Source organism: Paralichthys olivaceus, chromosome 7 (genome assembly GCF_024713975.1).
Source record: "Paralichthys olivaceus isolate ysfri-2021 chromosome 7, ASM2471397v2, whole genome shotgun sequence".
Lineage (NCBI taxonomy): Eukaryota > Metazoa > Chordata > Actinopteri > Pleuronectiformes > Paralichthyidae > Paralichthys > Paralichthys olivaceus.
This window is the reverse complement of record NC_091099.1, coordinates 21,991,730-22,000,372: the sequence shown is the minus strand read 5'-3', so window position 1 is coordinate 22,000,372 and position 8,643 is coordinate 21,991,730. Positions and strand designations below refer to the sequence as shown.

Here is an 8,643-nt window from a genome sequence, read left to right as displayed (position 1 = left end):
ATGCATTTGTCTTCATCAATCTATACTAACTAGAAATTGTAATGAATTTGCTAAAAATCCGTATTCAAAGTATTCAGTCTATTTGGAGAGGCTCTGCACATTGTGCTCAGGTGCTTTGTGTTTGTATTCTTACACGTGGCAAAGTGAATTGACTGTACATACAGCACAGCCCACACAGTTCACATTACATATCAGGACATGTATGAGAAACCATCTGTGGATCTCTGTGACTGTGGAAAAGCATAACTCAGAGCAGGAAAATAAAGCCATTCCTAAAGCTCTGAGTTTTCCCAGGAGCACAGAGGCCTCACTGTGAGATAGTGGAAGTGTGGAACCTTTCAGAGTTGCTCGTCCTGTCAAACTGAGCAATCGGGCAAGAAGGGCTTTGGTCATGAGGTGAACGAGAACCAACTAATTGTGACTCCGAAGTCCATCACACTGGACTAAAAAGCCCATCAACATCTGGCTTAGTTATCTTCAGCAGTGACAAGGGACAATCAGCTCATTATCAGGTCAATGACAGCATCCACACCTTGTCCATGGGCACATACAGCACGGTACAGCTACGCTAACAATACTAGCTATGCTAAAGTGCTGCCTGAAGGCCCATCTACACTCATTCTTATAGCCACAAAATGAGTTTTAATAACACAATTGCAGTGACTGACCGAAGCACCTGACATGCAGTCTGAAAGGTAGCAGCTCAGTATTCTTAGTCTGAGCAGAAAGGTAAAACTTGTCTACTGGCAATGTGAATGGAGTCAGTTGCCCCCTTTAAGCAGGTCTACCTGCAATTAATTCATACAATACACACACAATTTCTAAAACGAGTATAAAAGAGCTGCACAGGTGAGAGAACCGGTCAGAGGGATGGTTCCATGTTTGTGTATGTTACTTGGCAATAAACCCGAATTCTGATTCTGATGATGGAATCAGACTTTTGCAAGCCACATGTGTGTGGCTATAGCCATGTTCCCACATTTCATGGTCAATTTTGTGTTTCGATAAACTGACTCAAAACATCATCGTCAGGTTTGTTTTTTTTCTGCCAGGCTATTTTCTTGATTTATTTACTGCATGTGCCTGTAATCTGTTAAAACATCAGGCTCAGGTCGAATAAACAGAACGCCTGTCAGACTCACTTGATTTTTTCTTGGGCTCTGACATGTTCTGACAGATAATTGCAGCGTGAGTCGCACACTGTTGACACCGGTGATCATACCAAAGTAAAAAGGACACTTGTTACATGTGCTGTATATATGTTCTGTATTGTTCCCATCCTGTGTCCTTATTCTTGTTGATTGGTGGCAAATGCTGTTATCGATTGTTGATCAGCCCAATAGGAGGTCACCATCGTGTTTAACATGTGCATGTGTTCTAAGTGTGAGGTCACTGATGTGATATAACCTCCTTCGAGTCTGTGACACTTAGAGCTCAAACATAAATCCTTCACTGCTGTTATTTAAGAACTATGAATTAGACTGTCAACATCCCTGGGCACTGTTAAAGGTGTCCTCTGTCCAGTGATGTCACCCGCAGGTGAAAGAGACACTGCTGTTTTTATGATCTCCTTTTCTTCCTGTGCCACCATTACACAATCCCCTCTAAATAAAGAGCAGCGGATACTTAGCTGTCTACTTTATTCACCATACTTGGTGGCCTTATATCCCTTACCTGTGGTGAATAGTACTTAGTGCAGCAGGTTCTATTGTACTTGCAGATATAGAGGAAGGCTCGGGCCCCCTCGGTGATCCGGTGTCCTACAGTCTCAGGTTTCCTTCAGGGAACCCCTGGTATCTTTCCGTTTAGCCAACATTATGTGTGACTTCCTGTCTGAGGCAGGGATATGACTAGAGGACGTCCCCGGGGACAAGGTGACAATAGTCCTCTTCTTTAGTTTCCCCCTTTCCTTTTTGTTTGAGTGTTTCTTTAAATAAGGAGATGTGCAGGTTACTGTGTGTGTCTCTGTAAGTGACAGTGTGTAATTATCACGCAAGAAAAATGTAAGGCCCAGTGTTGAAACTTGTAGCATTTGGTATAATTTAGGACTTTCTTTCCTCTTAGTTATATGTGTTATACGACACCACACAGGAGAGAAGTGACAGATTATTCTCAATGTATAATAATGGAACCTCTTTTGCAAGATTTCAGCAACAATTAAAATAGAATGTGAGAAAAACATCTGAATTGACTGATTTCATTCTTTGAAATGAGAAGATTATGGTGTATCTACACTCGACCTCCTTAAAAGGGGTAAAGTTTGTTCAACTTGAAACAAGTTCATTTACACCATGTTTTAAGCCGATGAATGTTGGGGCTTGCAAACACTTGGATGACAGCACATAAGCAATATGGAGGCATGTTGTGTTTTTTCTTTTCTTTTATTACGTCTGAAGAAGAGGACACCATGGACTTCAATTGTATTGGATTCTGCTGTAGCGCTGTTTACCCCTGGAACTCCAGAAGTGTTTTGTGGACTCAAACACCTCACCCACCCCTCCATCGGCATGGTGGTGAGTAGATAATGAGTGAATTTTCATTTTTCTGTGAACTATCCCTTTAATCATTCAAACGTGAATTCAAGTTTTTGTCTTTCCAGTAATTGTTTTTTTACACTCGGTAAAGTAGGATTAGAAATATAGTGAGATATTTAGTCATATCTGTGCTTTAGCTACATCCACAGGGTTGAACTTTGAACAACAGAAAATTACCTATTGAATAGGTAAATGAATACATGTCAAAGTCCTTTCTCTCCTTCTCATTTTGTTTAGAAAAGGTTGTCATGTTTTCCTCAACCTGAGAAAGTCGAGAGCATCCTCGTGGGACTCAAGTAAAAGCTGAAACTTAAGACGATCTCTAGTTAGTGTAGCGTAGGTTAAAGCATCCTCCTTTCAGAGGCAGGCGGAGAAAGAGTGAAGGAGACAAATAAGTTCCCACTGGCAGAGAGAGAGGTCAGCTCTCCTGGGAAGCATCTCCACTATTCTCCCAGAGTGAGGTGTGCTAGAAAAGAGTTTTTCTTTACTTGGGTCTAGAGCGAAGAAAAGGTTCCCACCCATAACCTCACATTCAGCCTCTGACAAGCACACAACAACACACACCATCCCTCTTGCACACACACACACACATACACACACACACACTGCATTAACCTGCTAATGGATTGACCCTTTCAGCTCTTGGTTCTTTGTTTCCAAGTACAGATCACTTTCCTCCAGCTCGATTGGAGAACAGCAGGTGAGCTGCGTTCCCCCACTCGCCAATCAAAATGTGCAACAATAGGTGAACAACCTTTCATATATATTTGGCTTTATGGAGCAGAGGCCTGTGCTCCATCACAAGAACAACAGCTGGCGATTGCATGGCTTCACCTCGCACTGTAGCAGTAGGAGAGATGGGAGAACTGAGCAGCGGGGTTCCCATTAGGGCGCAAACCTGCTCAAGACTGGAACTTGGACAACAGTTCACATCAGAGCAACAATGACCTGAGACGGAGCCAAGACAACACTGGAGTGGCTTTGAGACAAGCCTCTGTCTGTCCCTTAGTGGCCCAAACACTGACCAGACTCACACCACAGACCTGAAATTTAAATTAAATTTAAAACATGTCAGCGAGCGCAATTTTGTCATTTCATATTGAATCTTATACATTTTAAACTGAGTAAGATTCTAAATATTCTATAGGTCTTAATTGGTCAGTGGGAGACAGGACAGATGGAACAAAGGTGACAAAACAGCATCGTGTTTTTTAGCCCAGATGTTTAATATTCTCCTCGTTGCAGTTGACTTTGTTCTGATGCGATAACAGAATGACTAGACCATCCTGGAAATGAAAGCAACATGCTTTTTGTTCCACATAAAGTGAACTAGTAACTTGTTTTCAGAGCATGTGGAGAACAGTGGAAACAGAAGCAGAACCCATGACAATGACTAAACGTGACTATACATTTCAATCACTTCCTGCTGGTTCCTGTTCTGTTGCTAAGGTAAGTCTCTCAACAAGCCACACAATCAAATTCATTACAGGATATGGGAGGATGAGGACTTACTTGCAGACCACAGGAACCACTTGTGTTTCAAAACATAATCCCCAGTGTATGTCTCGACTCAACTGTTAAAGGCCGCCAAGCTGTAAGAATTTTGCAGAAGGCCCAGAACCAGCTTTTCAACTAGAAAGTGAGGAAGACACTTCACAACTGATGCCCTCAAAAGCAAGTCTGAGCAGATAGGTGAAGAACTCCCATCACATCTTCCCAGTGAAGTCCCAGAGGAAGTATGCAGATTTGTGAAAATGGTTTTTACAGTCTTCACAACAGTCCAAGGGCAAAGAACAACAGACGTGCAAATTCCTGACTGCACTTTGAGAACTGAAGAAGCCTTTTGGATGAAAGCTGAAACACAAGCAGGTCCAGTTGCCTCTACACACTTGTACAGCTCCTGAATATATCATGACCTGGATGACTGAGAATCTTCACAGATATGTACTGTAAGCCACACAGTGATAGTTAATCATCCTGACCCAACCTGACAGGTTAGGACGGGTTGAGACTGTTTGACTCCCTCAGACTTGAATCAATTTGGGTTTAATTTAATTCATTAAATGCATAATTCATGTATAATTAAATGCTGAAGTTGTTTGGGGTTGAGGCAGGTCAAAACAGAGCCCACGTTGGCTCAGGTAACAAGTCTGATTTTTATGCTGCATCAAAAAAGATGATAAAAGTGATACATTTTGTTTATGTGTGGATTAAAATAATGATTATGTTTGGTTGGTAAAACCACATTTAGTTATTTTGATCAAATCTGAGCTTTTTGATATGAAGGTACTAAATTATTTTTCAATGCTTGTATGAAGAAACCAGTTCCTGTTCCTATACAATGGAATTTTTCATTGTCATTCTTTTTTTTTTAAGTAACCTGTTCCTGTTGAACCTCTTTGTGACTCTACTCAGCATCAGTGCTGTCTTTCCATTGATCCGAGCTGCTGCCTCACCCTGACCTTTCCATTCAGAACAGATAATCCTCCTGTCCGCAGACATGCGCTATGTTTGAGTGTGTGACGAATGCCCTTGATCTGCCCGGGTGAAGGATTCTGTGACAAACACCACCTCACACTGGTGTCTGAGTCTACACAACCGCATCAAAGAGATGAAGCAGTTGACTGGAGTTTCACATTTAGCCGCCTTGTTTGGACTTCAGCCCAGCAATTGTATGTCTGTGTTTATTTGAGCAGGACTGCTTGTGTGTGTGTGTGTGTGTGTGTGAGAGAGAGTCCCTACTCATTATCACTGGTACCAGTCAGAGTGCAGACCAAATGCCTTAAAGCATGCAATGAATGCAAGTAGTAAACAGAATGGCACCATCCAACAAGAGAGTTCCTACCTCCACCAAGGCCCAACATTTATATTCACTGAATGCAGTAATCTTTTGGGGATCTGCACCAAATTGCACCCACTCATAAATATTGGAAATGTTGAAAAATGCCCTATCTCACAAAGTTTAACAAAATGAAAAATAATTCCTGGAAATATCTTCAGTTGTTGTTGTGAAATCTACTTAAAGTGTAATTTTAAACAGGATTGAAAACATAATCTCCTTGGTGGAGGTAATAATAACATGTAACAACAATGTCACATTTCTGAACGTTTACTCTACCTGCTTATTGAATTAATGTCAGTAGTGACAAGCAAATGAATCGAGGACTATTTGATGTAAGCACTGTTCTTTAAGGCTGTGATGATGTTTTCTAAGGCTAATTCTTGTAAACTCACACTGCGAGATGGACCTAAAATCTTGACTGTGCGATATTAGTCTGAGGCATGGCAGATGAATACAATGTCTAATGCAGATCAATGTCACAAACTTCCTTCCTAATCGCCTCACTTGTTTTGCTTCATGTTTATTTTCCATAAAATATATTCACAAATGACCTATTCCTTCTGATAATCTCATCGATTAGTGCGTTGACCTTGGTCCTTTAGCACTTACTCTGTGGGAACCTGGTCGCACATTTCTGACCTGGTCTGAATTTTGCTGCAGGCTGTCTTTGGTTGATAAATCTTCAAACCAGTGGATTTGACTGGATATTGGTGGATTCAAAATTGCAGTTTCAAGAATAGAAGAGTTATAATCACGACAAAACTATCAAGCAAAACATTTGAAAACATCTTCATCTCACATTTTATCATTTTTAATATCTGAATTTTTAATAACTTTGAGGGACTATTAGTAACACCAGTTCTTAAGTTTCTAAATCTATTACAGCAGTTTAGAAGATCTTTCGGACCAAACACAAAACGTATTTTCCTTTGCCATGATCATTCTTTGTGTCGAAAACGTTTTAAATAACTTAGCCCTGGAAGAGTAACTGTAACATAAACTGAAGTTCATATCCTATGAGGAGGAAGAAACTGCCCTCCAGTTTTGCTTTGCATATTTATTTTTACGACATGCAGATCTGTGTTGGATGGATCATTAATACTGGTCATGGTCTTCGTCTGTTTAAATCTGTGTGTGTGTGTGTGTGTGTGGAGGATGAAATGTGATCCCAGGGATCCCCAGGCCATTATAACTCTTGTCGCTCACACTCCCCCTCCTTCCTCCAATCATCCCTCTCGCAGTTTGGGCACCTGCCAGATCCCACAGTCATTATCCTAATGAGCACTGACAGCCTAAAGTCAATCTGGCTACAACACCAGCACACACACACACACACACACAAAGGTTTTTTAATGTATAATTAGGCCTGAGACAAAACACAGAGCGGGGCCACTGTAGCTTTGGTGCCCCAAGCACTTGTGGGTCTGAGAGGCCTGTTGTCCACTCCTAATCTACATATACTTACATATACCTACTTATATCCTGTGTACAGTGTGTGGTTTTTATCTTACAAACTTTAATGTTGTGCAAGTCACTGACTGACTCATACACATATACTCTACATGTTTTGGTCTTATGGCCTCAGCTAGAAAGGCTGAGAATATGTCTTGTCAATCCCATGTAAAGACCACATACAACAACATGTATCCAAAGTCTGCATAGTTTATTCCTCTGCTGAACTGGATGATGCTACGTTATGACAAACATGTTACTATATTTATTACTGTCCCACATACACATCCCACTGCATTAAACACCAAATGTGTTTATTTCTTTGCTTAAAACAAGTTGAATATTTACTCCTGCTTGAGTATATTTGATATCAACCATAAGCTGTTTTAGGAAATTACTACTTTCGATTGTCTAAAGAAACTAAAACAATCTCATTAACACCTTTTAAACAACCTCACATCCAGCTATGTCTGTTTTACATGGGAAACTTCACGAGGGAGACACCTGCCAGCCCCAAGAGCGGCAAACCTGATGAGACGGTGCATTTCCTGGCACGACTCATCCATCTGGCAGGAAAACACACACAGGAAACAGGTTCACAGGGAGGCTGGAGAATGTGTGTGTGGACAGGCTACACCCTCAGGAGTGTGCCACCACGGCAACTGTCTCCGTGGGAACAATACTACCTGTCACTCAGAGTTGCTGGACAATGGAGGGCAGATGGAGAGCAAAGGGTGGAGGACGGAACCAAGTGCCGACCTAAGCAGGGGCATCAAATCAAATTCTTTAGGTATTCCTGATGCCAAGAGCCTATGGTTTTATTGTTTATCTCTGCTTATAGGGGTGATTCAGTTCACTGCCATCTGTCTTTCTCTTCTTTAATCTCAGTCTGTCTCTTGTTGCTCTTTGATTCACATAAATCCAAAAGATAAGTGATATCATCTTGAAAATACATTTTATAGCAACATATTTTGTACAAAGACACTTTTGTGCTCGTAGGTGCCATATTTAAAGTAACATGCAAGTTATTTCCCATCGTTGGCCACGATCAAATCATTATGCAAATCAAAACTTAACAATTAAATGATGTCTCTGTATGACTTTTATTTTGTTTGTCACTCAAGATGTTTCATTACAGTATGGACTGCTGTTGTCAGTAGTTCTCAAGATGCAACTTGGCTTTTACTCTATAATGTTCTGTTGTGTGTTGTATTTAAGGCCGTCGTTGGAGCCTGACCCTTATGGACATTTGGGAGCAGATGCTGGTATCACGCCCAGGTCACACCGGATGCGTGTGCAGTGATGGCTGCATCACTGATCTGCTGCATCTCACAGGCGACTGTTGTTCACTCAGGGAAAGTGCCTGCTGCGAGATGTAGTGTTAGATTTCTGTTATGACTTCTGTATATGCTCACTTGAAAGTAGAACTTTGCACTAAATGCCAGGACACTGTGCTATGAAGCAGTGCAATAAAATATATTAGTTTAACTATAAACTTTTTTATTAATGATGTAAAATAATTTACTGATAGATAAGAAGAAACAAAATACAAAGCACAGATATATATAACTTGAATTAAGAAAATGGAAATGTAATGTAAAATGTATCTTCTGCATTGTTTACTCTGTACAATAAAAGTTTTAAAATCACAGATCAGCAAATATGTACTATGAAACCAGTATATCTATTAAAAGCTCATATATGCCAATTTAATTGGCCATCCAATAAATCACTAGTCTCTAATCAATAGTCCCTTTTCTCTTTTTAAAATCACACTGATCTCCAAATAGTTTGAGATTGCTACATGAAAATAAT

At 40.6% G+C, this 8,643-nt stretch overlaps 1 long non-coding RNA gene across 1 annotated transcript; it reads left to right on the top strand.

The window, feature by feature from the left end:
• Positions 1-7,487: 7,487 nt before the first annotated feature.
• Positions 7,488-8,568, top strand: LOC138410897 (uncharacterized). The gene is made up of 2 exons (XR_011243539.1): positions 7,488-7,618; positions 8,047-8,568. It is a non-coding gene; the product is annotated as an uncharacterized lncRNA (long non-coding RNA).
• Positions 8,569-8,643: the final 75 nt, after the last annotated feature.